The sequence below is a fragment of the Periplaneta americana genome, chromosome 14 (genome assembly GCF_040183065.1).
Source record: "Periplaneta americana isolate PAMFEO1 chromosome 14, P.americana_PAMFEO1_priV1, whole genome shotgun sequence".
NCBI lineage: Eukaryota > Metazoa > Arthropoda > Insecta > Blattodea > Blattidae > Periplaneta > Periplaneta americana.
In genome coordinates this window covers 46,905,706-46,923,044 of record NC_091130.1, presented here as the reverse complement: position 1 = coordinate 46,923,044, position 17,339 = coordinate 46,905,706, and the positions used below count along the sequence as shown (strand labels likewise).

The following is a 17,339-nucleotide window of genomic DNA, read 5'->3' as shown; positions in this document are numbered from 1 at the left end:
GGACCAAGCGATAGAGACATAAACTTAGTACGTCAGCGATAATCCAGAGTGCATCGCAGGCAGTGGGTCTACATTCCACGGTCGAGAATCCTCAGGGACTGTTAGAAATGCATTCTAGTGATAAAGATTGATACTACGATGACCTTTCCTACAACTTCAATTATTTTTTTCATTTATTTACTTGATTTATCTTTGCTGGTACAAGCAGAGTTAAGGCCATAAGGGCTTCTATTTCACTCAACCGGTATAAAAATACATAAATGTAAATAACATCAATGCAGGAAACAATGGGGGAATAATAATAATAATAATAATAATAATAATAATATTGGTAATAATGGTAATGGTAGCCTAATGCTAAGAGTTCAACATTATTACAGTTGTTGAAATCAGAGTGCTGCAGAAGAGCGCTTAGAACCGGTTTATGTTCGACAGGTCGCAGATCAGTGCATTTCATCATACACGAACTCTGATGACATTTTGTAACTACATAAATGAAGTAACAAATGAACGAATTTTACTTTTCTTAATTAAAAAATTATAAGAATTAGCTTGAAATTCTTAGGATAATATTTGGGCTAAGAGGGATGAAGTTACAGCAGAATGGAGAAATTTATACAACGGAGAACTGCACGCATTGTATTCTTCACCTGACCTAATTAGGAACATTAAATCCAGACGTTTGAGATGGGCAGAGCATGTAGCACGTATGGGCGAATACAGAAATGCATATAGAGTATTAGTTGGGAGGCCGGAGGAAAAAGACCTTATAGGAGGCCGAGACGTAGGTGGGAGGATAATATTAAAATGGGTTTGAGGGAGGTGGGATATGATGATAGAGACTGGATTAATCTTGCACAGGTTAGGCAGGCTTATGTGAGGGCGGCAATGAACCTATGGGTTCCTTAAGAGCCGTAAGTAAGTAAGTAAGTAAGTAACTTAGCTTGAAATAGAATTATAATAGATTGGACACTTTCGTATATTTGTCTTCTTAACTAATATATAAATCAACTAATGGACTCCGGTAACAACAAAGGAAATAAGCGTAATGCATAGGCCTAGATGAAATCTGACATGTAAACAAATACAAGAATAAAATAAATTACAATTACTTACAAAATAAAAGAGCAAATATGTACACACTTACTATTGTAACGTTCATACTTTAAACTCAAAATACATAGGTTACCTCTCAAAGAGTAGTTAATATAGCGTATGTATTTTAATTATTCTAAGTGGATGTATTATTATTTCTCTAATAAATCGTTTTTAAGGAGATAAAAGGCTATTAACAAAAATAAAAGCACTCTCAAGTCTAATGATGCGTGCTTCAAATCAATGAGGAGAGAGGAGGAAATATCAATTGAAAGGTACACGATGATAATCGCGTTCTTGCAACGATTCTTGGAACTCCTGGATGGCTCAATATTCTCTGTCTTTCATGATCCAGAGCCGTCCACCCGAGTGAGACTCGGACATTCGTTAAACCGAACATTGGACCATTCCGCGAGACGCAAGAGCTTCGCATACTGTCTATAGCGCCAGGCGTTCAGTAGCAATATATCTCTACTTCCTTTCGTAACCGGTTATGCAATAGTTGGAATAACACATGGGAATCGGAGTAACCAGACAATACCTCTATGTTGTCTGGACCACGGGGCTATCAAACACAAGTTATAAATTCAGGTTGGCTCAACCGGAATTTGAAGCCGGCCCCCTGCCTTAGATGAACAAATTTGTCCCACAATAATTTCAGTCACAAGTATCAAAGAATCTGCCGTGACCAGAACCCCAGTCTGTTTAGTGAGAGGATATCTAATAATTCAAATATGACAATGATTTTCGGTTATATGAAATTTGATACCTCACAAATCATTGGCGTTCAAATAGAATTATATTTACCTACTAAATACCACAATCAAATTGAAACCTATAGCGTACTGTAAATGCTATTATTAGAGCATCATTCAATTACAGTAGAATTAAGGTAATATAAACGTGCGTGTTTTAAATATTTAGGGCACGTGAAATAAAAGAGAAAATTGCCAGAATTGGAGTAGTTAAAATAACGCTTCGTTAGAGTTTAAACTTGAACTCCGATGAAACAGAAACCTAAATTAGTGACGGTACTAGGTTCCACTACTACAAGGCAATTTTCGCTTAATTGCTTTCAGTGGCGGAATATTCGAATGCACAAGGGACAAAGCTGAAATAAAAAAAGGAACAACAAATGAAACCACAACTCAAACAATGCATTCGTGTTGTTTTCTCACACAGTAAATAATACCTATGTGTTTTAATTTACGTGGCTTTGTTAAAACAGCTCAATTAAAGTTTTGTGATGGTTACAACACTGGATTTGTTCTAACGATGCGTGGGTTGTAGCCCGCCTAAGGCATGACTTGGTCATGTTTATGGCTCAGTGCAACTCATTGGTCTTCCATCCGGTTAGCACGAGTTCGATTCCTGCTCTAAAGTCGACGGCATTTGGGAAGGCGGTCGGCTGCTTTATGTGTCGTAGCATTTCTAGTATGTGACGTCACAAGTATTTCTGAGTAAGATTTGATTATAGAAGATGGGCAGTTATAAAAAAACTGTTAAGAAATTACATAAAGTTTAAGGGTCTTATTCATAGACATTCTTAGCGCGGGCTTCCGGTGGATGATCAGCGAACTAAAGTTTTTCGTATTCATAAACCAGTGTTAGCGATATGTTATGATATGAATCCTGTACAAAAAACCAGTCGATAGCCGCGGCTAGTTTAGCACGCTCGTAGCGCGGGCTAGCGAAATGTCTATGAATAGCAACCTAAGTGATTTTCTTAGAACGAGAATATAGGAAATATTAAAAAAAAATAATAATAATAATAACATACACACCACCACGGTAACAAACATTATAACTGTGGTTCTGTGGTCCACGCACCCCACGAGTAATTCGAAATCAGTCCACAGAAAAAAGGTATGTTTTAAAATGGTATTTTAATTAATTAAATAATTAACTTTATCATATCTTGTAATTTTTCTCAACTTATTAGAATATTAATTGTTTCCTTGTGTCAGATCTCCGATACATGAAGTTTGACAGAAATGAGATCGCCGGAAAGACTTTTTCGCTTGCAATTCTTTCCTACCTTTAAATTACCTAGATTAAATTTTCAGTATCCAACTTTAACAATTCACTGTTCGGGATAAGACTGAAGCAACAATAAGCAATTTGAAATTTGAATTCATTTTATGTGTATGCCAGTAGTCATATAATGACGATACGAAAAATGTGGAGTCTTGATTCTTCAATAGCAAAATATCTAAAGTTATTTTTACTAATACATAGACTATTAGTGAACGTTTTCGCTTATATTTATAGTCGGTTACACACTATTCAATTTCATTTCATATTGTGCTTTTCCATCCATGTTTATTACATCATTTCATGATTTTAGTTATATTTTTTTCGTCACTTGTTTTTCCAGATATTAATGACAGAATTCTTTTTGCAGATATCTTTGTTCTTTATAGACTTTTTGTAAAAAGTATGCATATTTAATCTCCCCCATTGCTAAATAAACAAGATAAACAAGTGGTTACTTAGAGTTTTTTTTCCACATTCACACAATGGATGTGTAAAGTATACATTTAATAATTTACCCACGACCAACCTAGTGATGATAGAAAAGCATTGTTTCGTAAAACTTTTAACTCATCTGATACAGACAATCTTTAGTATATTTTTTTTATTACATGTGCATAATTTCCAATAAATTTTACATGTAATCTTGTCAATCATTTTTTATTGATGGTTGATCTAAACTTTTTAAACTTGTTTATTGCAATATGTTTAACATGGATTTACTTACTTTTACACATATATCTAATTATTAGTCTGATGATGCCCATAATAAGGGCGAAAACGTTCACTGATAATTATGTATTAGTAAAATAACTTTTGATATTTTGCTACAATAAATAAGTCGAAGACTGTACAATCAAGACTTCACATTTTTCTTATTAACAATAAGGAAATTAAACTTGGGCCTTGTTGAATTTCCAATTAAGAATTCAATTAATTTCCTAAGCTGACTTTCTAGCAAAAAATGATGACCATCTCTTGCCAAAATAGTTGGAAATATAAAGAACACCTTTATTCATTAACATTAAAATTTGTTAATATTTTCCTTCCTGCAATTGAAAATAAACAAATAGTAAGCTTCTACAGTAGAAATAATAAGAATCAGTCTGTAATGCTTCCGAGTTCGCTTGTTCAGGTGTTGAGTGTTTCAATACATTTAATAATTAAAACTAACATACTGTATTCTGTGTATGTGTAAGATAAATAAATGTAAGGAGAGGCTGTAAGGAGACAAGTACTGCACAGACAGGCTCGGGAAATAGTGTTTAAGGAGTTACGTACGGTACACCTTACAGCAGTAAAATTTGGAAATATTCAACATTATTTTTCTTCCATTATTCTATCTTGCACAATAATGAAAATTGATATGTGTAAAGCACTGTCCTTCTGCTACGTGAAAAAATATGTTTACGATTAAAAGAAACATTATTTATACTGTAACTTTTATTTCAAAAGAACAATGACATTTTATTATTTCAACAATAATTCCTTTCTACAATTCACTTTAAACGCTCTCGTCAACAATGGGATTTCCACTACACACGATAATAACGATTTACTTGGATTATTAAAAACAACAATGAACTGTTAATTTTAACTAATGTTCACAAAGCACTATTTACAAATCAGAACTGTCAGTTCTCAGTTCACAGCTCCTTTGCCTTGGCTAGTTCTTCTAGCTCAGTCACTCGAGTTCACAGTATCTCGAACCCCAGACCTTCAGAGACAATCCGTTGAACTTCGAACTCAGGTCCCCCAACTGCGGTCCACTGCACTCAAACTTAGGACTTCCGGCTCCACAGTTACGGACACAACTCAAGTCGAACTTCGGTCTCAAAGTTCGCTTCACTGCTACACAAGATTGGCTGGCTTGCTGTCCTCTGACTATAACAACACTGCTCCTCACTAAACTGCTCAACTGCTCAAGTTCACCCGCGTGTCGTAATTTATAACCTAACTACAATGCTAGAAATTTCCAGAAGATTCCACTCTCGAATAATCTGGATTTCTCTCCTTTCTGCCGCAGTCGCTCTCTCCCCTCTCTTCTCTCCGCCATAGCACATGCCCCAGGAAGCAGATGCGCGCGCAACCCGCCCAAAACACGGCCGACCTTGCCCTTCTTCCGCCGATCGTGGGATCGAATCTCACGTGGCCGTCACAATACATATATTTTTCAAAATTCAAAATGGTGGCAGGTCACTGTGCAGTGATGAGGCGTTTCCCTCTTAACTCATAAACTTGTTAACTTTTTCATGTTCTCTAGCTTTTATTTCACTTCTAAAACTCATGTTTACAATATCATGCTCTTTCAACTGCATTCCTTAATAAAAATATATATATATATACATATTTTTAATTTGTTTTAGAAGAAAATACTGATATTTGACCATTTTAATGAATTTATTTTTTATTAGACAATCTTGATAGATAGATGGATTTATTGAGTAATATTATACATACAGATTTTATATTATCATGATTTTCTCTAAAATCCAATGCACGGGTCTTCTGACCGTACGTGCTTTGTGCCCAAAACAAGTCCTCCTTTGTAGGTTCCCCCCCCACCTATGACTACATCCAACTACTCTCTAAAATAACACACATATTAAAATGGAAATGACACAATAAAACCCATTATATAATATATCCTAACCTAAAAGACCTAAAAGTGTACAGTTGGGTGAATACTATTATCCCTTCCTCAGTTCGCGTCACGAGCTTCAACAGCTGAGGTTCTACTCTTTCTCGCCTTCAAGAGAAACAAACCAATCTTTTGTTCCCAATCTCTATTCCCCATGAGGTCAAGACATGCAAGCAAACTCCTATTCTGACTTAGCATCGAGGGTGGTAGATATTTTCTCCGTACCTGTCCCAATTCGACACACTGTAATAAAATATGCTTATAGGAGTCCTTTTCTTTGCAAAACTATTAGACAATCTATCAAAGGTAGAGAAGTGATCTTGCATCATATTGTAGATATGACATGCATAAATACACCTGAAAAGTTTTATCACATAATATTGGATAGTTTTTGAGTTATGTGGGAAACGCTTCGTCACTGCACAGTGAACTGAATTTTGAAAAAAAAAAAGATGTAAATATTTTTTTTAAATCGTAAAATTATTTATTTCATATAGCAGAAGAACAGTATTTTACACATACTAATTTTCATTATTGTACAAGATATAGTAATGGAGGAAAAAAAAAGTTGAATATTTCCAAAATTTTACTGCTGTAAGCTGTATCTAACCCCTTAAGGTCTATAATTGTTATTTTAAGAACAATGACAAGCTGGACGCTGCCGGCCATCTTGATGCTGGCTGCAACGTTGGCAACGCGCAAGAAACGACTGCAGGAGCGTGTGGTGTGGGATTGAGAACCGTGCAAAAATATTGTTAGTGAAGGAAAGAGGGTTTGTTTCGTGTCATGCTTACAGTAATCAACGGCTAAGGTCATTCTTATATTTTGGGATTTTGAATCCTGAACCTGATCAGGAAGAGATGAATTAGCTTGGTCACTAGCTAAGAAGAAACTGCCTACTGAAAGATGCATTGGAATGTATGATGAACGGGAGAAAAGTTCCAGACAGATGAAGGTATCAGATGATAGACAACATTAAGATATATGAATAGTATGCGGACACCAAGGCTGGTATTCACACTTTATATCACTATTTTGCAAAGTTACACCTTTGAGGATTGAAGAACTACACTTTACAAAGTTTAACTTTACGCCAGAAAACAGAACAGAACAGAAGTCCCACAATGCCTTTCAAAACTAGTGAACAAACAATAACAAATTAATGTGTAACCCACAGATTATGACGCTTGTGATTTGAGTTGGGAGCCTAATTGGTCGCGCGAGAAAGAAAATATATATTTAAAGTTGTTTTATTTTAATTTTTGTTTTTTTGTTGTTGACAGTTTAGATCATTTCAGTCAGTTCAGATATATAATATTTTATTAAATAGGTAGTGATACTGCTCGTGAAATTTTTGTACCTATATACTAAAGTTAGGTTAGGTTTTGTACAGTACATAGGTGATCCATTGATTTATATAGCTAGATTAGGTTTTGTACATATCTTTTTCATGGATTTATATCGTTAAGTTAGGTTTTATATGTATTCGTTCCACTGATTTATATAATAATAATAATAATAATAATAATAATAATAATAATAATAATAATAATAATAATAATGATTTATTTTAGCTGGCAGAGTTAAGGCCGTAAGGCCTTCTCTTCCACTCAACCAGCAAAAAGAGTATATACATATGCATGAACTTACAAAGAATTCAACAATTTGATTTAGATTAGAATTACATGTATACAAGAGTTATTTACGAATTAAACAACAAAATACTATGAACTATTAATTAAACACTGAAATAAACTGTGTACCAGAATTAAGCTAAAATACATAGAATGTTGTTAATATATTTCAAATAATATTAGATAATAGAAAGAGATTATTATGAGACAATTTTGAAAGTACAGCACAATCAGGATGATGTCTAAAAGAAAGAAGTAACAATGTAGTCAGTGATAGTTTAAATCAATATGATTGGAGTGAAATGCTAATAAGGTTATCTTTTAAGCTGTTCTTAAAGGTGTTTATTGTCTTGCAGCCCCTAATACTTTGTGACAAGGAATTCCATTGACGCGAGGTGGATACTGTAAAAGATGATGAATAACAAGATGTTCTATGAAGAGGTATACTTAGCGTGCCACAGATAAGTGATCTGGTATTTACGTTGTGGTTAGAGTATAGATAAGAGAAACGAGACGAAAGGTAATTTGGTATTAAGGTGTGCAGAATTCGAAAGAGTAAAGACAAAGAATGTAAAGTTCTGCGTTCTTTAAGTCGGAGCCACGAAAGACTTGCGAAGGACGGTGATATGTGGTCATATCACCGGTTATATAGTTAGGTTAGATTTTGTACATACCTTTTATTGGTTTATATAGTTAGTCATTTTAATGTACCGAAGTACATATGATATTTCCATGCATATTCTGCGTCATCATACGATGAAAGAGTAATGGAACGGAGAAAAATTCTCTCCGGCGCCGGGATTTGAACCCGGGTGATTTAAGACGGCGCTTATTCCGTCTGATCCCGGCCAAGCAGTCACTCATAACGAGTGCACCTCAGCACATGTGTGGACTTCGGTCCTACGTTCATAGACATCTGTGACATAGTGCAGAGGGCGGCCACTAGAGGGAACCCAAGAGATGGAGCTTAATCTGAGACGATTCTGTCCAGCGCCGGGGTGGTATCCGGTGTGGCTTAGTGGATAAAGCATCAGCACATAGAGCTGAAAACCCGGGTTCAAATCCCGGCGCCGGAGAGAATTTTTCTCCGTTCCATTACTCTTTCATCGTTATATAGTTAGATTAGGTTTTGTACATGTTGTTAGGTTAAGTTTCGTATATATATATATATATAAATTTTAGTTGATACAGCGTCGTTAAATAACCAAGTATAATAAATTTCTAAATTATAGACATCAGCTCAAAGAATTTTGAGTGACCACAAGGGTCCTGAATACAATAAACATGTATAATAATGTGATGTGATACATTGAAGAAAAAAGAAAGTTAATTGTTGAAGGCAAATATAAGTTGATTAATTGAAATAGAGATGATGATGTAATATTTGAAGAGAATCCTTGATAATATTTATAAGAATAGACATTACAGAATCAAAAGGAATGTGAAGTTCCTTAAGATAATTCCACGTGAATTTTGTGATTGAACCTCTACTGCCAAACAGCAAACCAATGACGGACCATTGTTTAAGAGGGACGTTGTACTTTTGAGAAAGATACGGCAGACAAGGTTCATATATGGACTTCTTCTCATATATTTCATTTATATCGTTAGATTTTATACTTATCTTCTTCATGGATATATCGTTTTGTACCCTTTATTTTCATTTTTGTCTTTTTCGTGAATAGTGAATAGAAGTCAAAAGAATGAAATAAACACAATGCTACTGCTATTATTATTATTATTATTATTATTATTATTATTATTATTATTATTATTATTATTATTATTATTATTTCTCTCTTTCTCTCTTGTTTCCATTATTGTCTGCTCTTCAGAAATATTTTGAATGCCAAATTTTTCTACAATGCAAAACAAAATAGGCCTAATGGTATGAGATCTCTTTTCATGGTGAGGTTATGACTGCACATGAACTAGAGACAGTGTCTCAGCAGAATCACCATATCAGGTGTATTGTTTACCGGAATGAAAATATATATTATCGAAACAGGATTGATTATATGAACATCAAGATAAATCTTATCTCAAAATACAGGTAGTCAATAAAAATCAAAATTATTTGAAACTCAATATAATTATGGAATCTGCTTAGAAAGCAGGCACGTGAAGTCTCTCAATGCTAATTTATGATAGTTACGCCTACATTATATTGAAGTTAGTTTAAAATTATTTTAAAAATTCGTTTCAGTAATAAAAAATAGGTTGTATAGACATATCTACCTACATATCACTACATCGAATTGAGGTAATAAATATAGGAATGTTACTACAGAAATACCTGAACTATAATAGGCTATTATAGATATTAACGTATGGTACATATTTGTAGCATAGAATTTTAATGCAGTCAATAACTGTATTATTGGAGGCACTGGCAAACCTCTGTTATTCGTTTTTGTCAACCGGTCCTCGAAAAGATGAGCAATCTCAATAACAGTTTCTTTATCAAATCAGAATCTTTTTTTTAATTCTATATCATTATAAAATTCCACGTGATTGTCTTTAGGCCTATCCCTAATGTAGCGTTTTCGTACATTGTCCGCTAATTATCCCACCTCTTCCGCACGTTCTAATAAATAATTCGACAATCGCCAAAGTGACATTTTCGGCTCAAAGTGTGGTCGGCAGTACACTTTCATCTAAAGTGTTCCTTTGCACCTAAGTGTCGACTGTGCAACGAAAAAGTGATACTTTGCGTCTTCCAAAGGACACTTTAATGGAAAGTGTCGACTATGAATACCAGCCTAAGAGGAAGGGGGAAAAGAGGGAAAATTTTAGAATTCTGCAGAGGCAGTAAAATTGTAACTGATATCTAAGGCTGTAATTGCATTCGAAGGAATGGTTAAATTTTGCACTGTTTGTGACATTGCTCACATTAAACTAATCCGCCTGTTACTTGCTTCGAGAGACTTGTAGCCTATAGAGCCTAGAATAACTCGTATTTTCATATTATTAAAGTTAAAACTTGTATTTTGTATTTTTTGTTGAATTCACGAAGCCGAGTTGAAGTGAAATGTGACCGATCGCTAAAAGGTTTCATATAGTTCACCCATATATTGTTATGATCCCACATTTCCCGGTAACAGCGGTTTAAAAATAAATTCTCGGAATCGTGTCAATACCCTGCCCGATGCAAAGTAACGGTGTTGCTGAAAATGACGTATCGTTTTGACACTCATAGCGACACTGTCTGCACAACGGAAGTAAATTTTTACCGCGTTACAATGCGAACTTCGAAATGGTGTCCAAACTTCGAAAATGATGTATATCAAGAACACTCGCTAAGAGAAAATGATATTTTAAAAATACAATTTAGATCTGAATTGAGAAACATTCCAAGATCATTGAAGGTAATTGTTCAGGAGAGCAAGAAAACTGCATAGGTTTTTCATGTAAGAGCATTGAAATTAGTACAATATGCAACGAGCCTATAATGTAGTAATTAAGACGCGAGTATGTTTATGAAACGAGTGCAAGCGAGTTTCATAATTTTCATACGAGCGTCTTAATTACCATTATAGGCAAGTTTCATACGACTTTTTATGCTCGATCATATTTCTAACTTGAAATTATTCATAAGTATTCATGTTATTCTTGTCTGATTGGGGAGCGGAACTGACCTTGTGCAAAATCTCGTAAATAGTGAGATGTTGCGCAGACGCGAAAGTATTGATTTTTTCCGAGGAACAAATGTCATTGACCTTGATGTAATCTAGAGAGTCAAATGAACATTAATATTCATATAACCTTGAAATTGATTTAGACATTGAAAAACGAGATGACAAATTGAATTTTTTGAATATTATTTACAATTAACGCTCATTATTATAGTAAAAGAACATAACCTTCTGCGACAGTATTGGATTTCCGGCCTCCGTGACGTTTCGCTAGTTGTCTTTCGATTGCATATCCGAGAATAATCGATACTTGCGCTTTCATATTGCTACAATGGTGTTTTCTGATTGGTGGAACACCTGAACTTTAATGAATAGGTGTACTTTAATGAAGTCCATTAAAGGGCTGCTACCAGGTGTATAATTACTACATTTCGGCATGGTCGAGCATAAAATACTTCGAGAATTACAAAGCAATGTCTTAGGATCGGACTTGGAATATTATTTTTTACAAGATGGTAACCTATGCAAAACTAGTGATGTGGTGAAGACCTGTGACTTTTTCGCTGTGATAAATTTGTCATGGTTCCAACTGTGAGTACGTTCCATAATCACAGCTCCGAAAAAAGAAAATAATAATAATAATAATAATAATAATAATAATAATAATAATAATAATAATAATTTACTTACTTATAAATGGCTTTTAAGGAACCCGAAGGTTCATTGCCGCCCTCACATAAGCCCGCCATTGGTCCCTATCCTGTGCAAAATTAATCCAGTCTCTATCATCATAACCCACCTCCCTCAAATCCACTTTTATATTATCCTCCCATCTACGTCTCGGCCTCCCTAAAGGTCTTTTTCCGTCCGGTCTCCCAACTAACACTCTATATGCATTTCTGGATTCGCCCATACGTGCTATATAATAATAATAATAATAATAATAATAATAATAATAATAATAATAATAATATTAATTTATTTAGCCAGGCAGATTTAAGGCCATACGGCCTTCTCTAACACTCAACCAGGAGAGTGTAAAATAGTCATCTCTTTCCGATATTTGTCTCAAAACGTTGGAGACTGATGTACGTAGGCCTACATATGTGAGTGCTCCACTGGAATCTAATTAATTGTCGTTCGAGTCTAAAAGTTAATTCTCTGATGCTGAAGCTTTACACTCGCTATGTTCTTCCACGAATAAATAATTTAATTATTCGTAAACATTCTTATCGAGTGGCTTTAGGAACCAGGATGTCAGGGACGAATGCAATAATATAGATGTTGAGACATTTATTACAAGGAGAAAAAGGGAATGGAGATCTCATGTGGATAGAGCTGACGACATGAGATTTATTAAGACAGCAAATAACCTACGTCCTAGAGGAAAAAGATAAGTGGGCAGACCTCTCAAGAGAAGGAATGAGACGTAATCATCATTGACATAGTGTGTGTAAATAAACAGGTCTATAGAAAAGAAGAAGAAGAAGAAGAAGAAGAGGAAGAAGTAAACATTCTTGACAAATAAACGCGCTGACATATAGCGATAGCAGCTTACAGTGTGTTTTGTTTTCAGTACGCCTATACACGCCGCGCTGATTATTAATGTTGATATAAGACATGGCACCGGTATATCAATAATTCAATTCGCAGAAGAGCGATAAACATAAACATCTGTCTGCTCTTGATAAGAAACATGGGTATTCCTCGTGGTTTCATCAGAGATAAGTAGATGACAGTGATATTGAGTTTTAGACGATTTGGAAATTCACAGATAAGAAACGGATTTCCACAACCGCCAAGAATCATCAGAACACAAAAATTACACTGTGACAAAATCGCTATTAAGAGGAGTGTTCTTAAAATTAAGTTCCAAAAGGGTCTAGTAAGTAAACGGGAAGATATTTACAAACCATTTTCGTTGCATTGTATTTCCCACACTTCAAATACTTCTCAACATAATCTCCACCATTAATGAGGCATTTATCGAGTCGTGGCACAAGTCTTTCTATCCTCTCATTGTAGAATTCGCCCGCCTGCGATGCGAACCACTCCCGCACTGCTGTTTCCACTTCATCAACGCCATCAAAACGTTGACCACCGAGGAACTTCTTGAGGTGCAGGAAGAGATGAAAGTCACTCGGAGCCAAATCCAGGCTGTAGGGGAGATGGTCAATTTGTTCCCAGCCAAATTTCGAGATGAGATTTTGGGTGTCACGAGCTGTGTGTGCCCGAGCGTTGTCATGAAGCAACACAACTCCGTCGGTCAGCATCCCACGTCTCTTGTTCTGAATTGAACGACGGAGCTACTTCAAGGTCTGACAATAGGTTTCTCATGAAGCAATACAACTCCGTCGGTCAGCATCCCACGTCTCTTGTTCTGAATTGAACGACGGAGCTTCTTCAAGGTCTGACAATAGGTTTCTCATGAAGCAACACAACTCCGTCGGTCAGCATCCCACGTCTCTTGTTCTGAATTGAACGACGGAGCTTCTTCAAGGTCTGACAATAGGTTTCTCATGAAGCAACACAACTCCGTCGGTCAGCATCCCACGTCTCTTGTTCTGAATTGAACGACGGAGCTTCATCAAGGTCTGACAATAGGTTTCTCATGAAGCAACACAACTCCGTCGGTCAGCATCCCACGTCTCTTGTTCTGAATTGAACGACGGAGCTTCTTCAAGGTCTGACAATAGGTTTCTCATGAAGCAACACAACTCCGTCGGTCAGCATCCCACGTCTCTTGTTCTGAATTGAACGACGGAGCTTCTTCAAGGTCTGACAATAGGTTTCTCATGAAGCAACACAACTCCGTCGGTCAGCATCCCACGTCTCTTGTTCTGAATTGAACGACGGAGCTTCTTCAAGGTCTGACAATAGGTTTCTCATGAAGCAACACAACTCCGTCGGTCAGCATCCCACGTCTCTTGTTCTGAATTGAACGACGGAGCTTCTTCAAGGTCTGACAATAGTTTTCTCTATCAATGGTTTCACTCCGAGGCAAGAATTCGATGAGTAGGACTCCTTTTCTGTACCAAAAAACAGTGCACATGATCTTGCGTGTTGACATGGTTTGTTTGAATTTCTTTTTCCTTGGCGATGCAGTATGCCTCCATTCCATGGACTGCTGCTTTGATTCAGGTGTCATGTGAGACATCCAAGTCTCGTCACCTGTCACGATATGGTCAAAAAACTCATCGCCTTGCTCACTGTAACGTGTGAGAAAGCTCGTTTGGTTTTGTGTTCCTCGGTGAGCATCTTGGGTACCCATCATGAGCACAATTTTCGTTATCGTAATCGATCTGTCACAATTTTGTAGAGAATACTCCGCGACATTTGTGGAAAATTCAAGGAAAGCGAAGAAATTGTGAACATCTTGTCCTCATGAATTTTTTCATCGACAGCACGCACCAAATCGTCATTGATCAGAGATGGCCGACCGTTACGCTGCTCGTCATGCACAGAGACGCGGCCCTCGTTGAACTTCCTAACCCATCTCCTGACCATTCCATCACTAATGACATCATCACCATGCACCTCACAAAGTTGACGATGAATGTCAGCTGGTTTGATGTTCCTCGCATTCAAGAAACGGATAACAGGCCGCTTCTCACAGTCGGCAGGGTGCTCGATCACTTTAAACATTTCAACTGATCACAACTAACCACACACACAGACTGAAGCTCTGAAACTGCATGCACAGCTTACCTGAGGACTGAAGAAGAAAATACGCATGCACAAAATAACTATTGCAGCGATGCGACGGCTATAATTGAAAACGGAACTTACTTTAAGAACACGCCTCATATCTATCAAAACGAATTTTCGGAGCTGTCACAGTTCATAGCTGTGATGGCAAAACGCTGTCACAACTCACTTCTATGAAAACACAACAGTTGACAGATAAAAAGTTCAATTAACTACATTTAGAACTTGGGATATTTGTCAATTTAGGTTTTCAATAACTGGTCAATAGTCATTTTACGCCAGACATAAAACTAACAAATTCTTACTAATTTCGATCTTCTGAATTAAAAAATAACAAGCAAAATGTTCCGTCACTTCGGGTTTTCTAGATTCACAATATAATTCATTTTCTTTGCATTTTATTTAAAAAATCACCGTATTTCGTGTGTAACTACTTTGTTTTACAAATGTGACGACCCATTATGTGAAAACAATATTAGTATAAATAGGCCACATGTTAGAAACACTTGTAGAAACTGAAATTATTTCATTTCCCTTTTACGTGTCTATTTGGAAGGGGGGGGGGACAGGTTTGAGGTATGAATTCGCTTGAGCTTACCTGATTTTACTTGGGATGTGTAGGCCTATTTCTTTCACTGTGAGCTTTTAATGGCATTACTGTAGTTTATATTTTGCAATAGGCCACCCTGTCAAAACCACTTCTAGGAGCGAAAATTGTTTTAGTCCTATTGCTTTTTTCGGTTCCATTTGGAGGGGGAAAAACAGGTTCGCCGTATGAAATCGCTTCAGTTTACCTGGAGATTTCCGTGGTGTTACTATTTTGTGTAAGACATGTATTTATTTAATGTATGCTTTAATGATAATTAATAGTTTGTTACACCGGATAATTGCAAGATGTCTCCTGTATTGACAAAACCGACAGTTTCTGCTAAATTTGTGGCGAGTTCGTTCCAGTTAAACAAAAATGAAAATTAACCCCATTAACTCAAAAAGCACACGAATTATATTACGGGTGCAAAGTAGACGATTTTTATAAAAAAAATGGGTCACTAATATTTGTTGCAAAACTTGTACTTCAAATTTACAATACTGGTTAAAGGAGAAAAATCGAGCCATGAGGTTTGCCGTACCAATGATTTGGAAGGAACCGATATCATAATACTGACTGTTACTTTTGTTTGACTCCACCAGTACAGGGTATGACGTCTAAAAGCAAACCTATAATCTCACATCCAAACATTCCATCAACTCTCCGACCAGTCCCTCAGAGTTCCGATTTGCCTGTGCTAAAACCTCCAATTAATCTTGTACATGATACTTCTTCATCGCCCGAAGAAGAAGCTGGCCCTTCTGAAGCCTTCGAATACGAAAACAGTTTCTCAACAGAGCATCATTTAATAACTAGGGCCCGGATTTTTCAAAAATGCATATTTTGAGGGTTAGTGCATGTTTAGACATTTATTTAGTTTGTGTATGATCAATAATTATCTGACATTTCCGAACGAACTGCAAATCTAGTAATGAATTTGTATGTCGGACATCCCTTGGCACCACAATAACCTTCCTATTTCAAGTGAAAGTTAACGGACCATACTTCCAGTCTCACAATACATGCAGGTAGATGGACGTTGCAGACCTTTTTGACAGAAGAAATTTCTTACAGTCCTTTCTCAATGCAGTATCATCTCAAAGTTTGTGTCGACAGAACCCCAGGTGTTCAATTGTTGACTTTTATATCATCTACTAATAGTTTATGCGGTGTTCTGTCAGATTAAACTAAAAATGCCTAAAGATGAGTCCACTAAATCCTTTTTAATTAAACAGTGGTTTTCAGGCAATAGTGACTATTCAAGTGACAGCGAAGTAGTGTATTGTCAAGTATGTGAGAAGACTGTGAAATTCGAGAAAAAGTTTTAACTGGAACAGCATTGGAAAACAACTGCACATCTCTGGTCAAAACAAGAGGGTAAGAACACTCAACAGATACTTTTAACGCAGGTGAAATCACGGTCTGAAGTTAGTACATTTTCCGCTGACTTTTGTAAAGTTTTTGCGTGCAGAACATTCCGCTGCATAAATTAAATAATCCACATCTACGATCATTTCTTCAAAAATAGTGTCTTAATCAGAGGACACCGGATGAATCCACTCTTAAGAAAAATTATTTACTTTCGCTAAATGCTTCTATCCTAGATTCGATAAGGTCTGACATAGGAGGGAACTGCGTATAGATTTTGGTTGATGAATCAACATATTCGTGTGGCAGATACATAGCGAACTTTATAGTGGGTAAATTATGTCCAACAGAACCCAGCAAACCTCATTTACTTTCATGCAAAGTGTTGGAAAAAACCAATCACAGTATAGTTGCAAGATTTGGTTAGTGCATATTGTTTTGTTTTTAGTGCATATTTTCAACATTTTAGTGCATATTTGCATGCATATTTTAGGTATTTTCAGTGCAAATATATATGGGCCCTATTAATAACACAAGGAGAACTCAACGACTTAGAGATCTGGATCTTAGTAAATCTAAAGCAGAACTATTAGCCTCCAGACCCAAGGGTTACAATTCTTTAGCAGAAGACGTCA

General features: G+C 36.1%; 1 protein-coding gene and 1 non-coding gene across 2 annotated transcripts in view; one reads left to right on the top strand and one right to left on the bottom strand.

Moving 5' to 3' along the window:
* The window catches only part of LOC138712994 (uncharacterized), a 576,545-nt gene that overhangs the window by 407,331 nt on the left and 151,875 nt on the right, over positions 1-17,339 (bottom strand). The window lies entirely within an intron of this gene.
* On the top strand, positions 8,409-8,480 carry TRNAY-AUA (transfer RNA tyrosine (anticodon AUA)). The gene has a single exon. It is a non-coding gene; the product is annotated as a tRNA-Tyr (tRNA).